Source organism: Triticum dicoccoides, chromosome 7B (assembly GCF_002162155.2).
Source record: "Triticum dicoccoides isolate Atlit2015 ecotype Zavitan chromosome 7B, WEW_v2.0, whole genome shotgun sequence".
Lineage (NCBI taxonomy): Eukaryota > Viridiplantae > Streptophyta > Magnoliopsida > Poales > Poaceae > Triticum > Triticum dicoccoides.
Window position 1 is genome coordinate 402,966,366 of NC_041393.1, and position 282 is coordinate 402,966,647.

Genomic DNA, 282 nt, shown 5'->3' on the forward strand with positions numbered 1-282 from the left:
CGGCGCCCAGCGCCCTGCGCCCATTCCTGGCCGGCGACGTTCCCCTCGCCGTGGCCACCGGCCTCCCTCGCTCCTCCTCCTCCCCTGAACCCCCACCACCTCGCCCCGGCCTCGCTTCGTCCGCCCCGACGCACCGTCCTGGCCACCCCCCCTTTTTGCTCGCCGCCGTATGGGCAGCTCCTGCCGGCCCGCGTCGCCGGTGGCGCCCTGCTGCTCCCCCGTCGGCGTTTCCCCTCCGGTGGCCGCCCGGCCTTGCCCCGGTCCTCCTCGCCCCGGCGATTT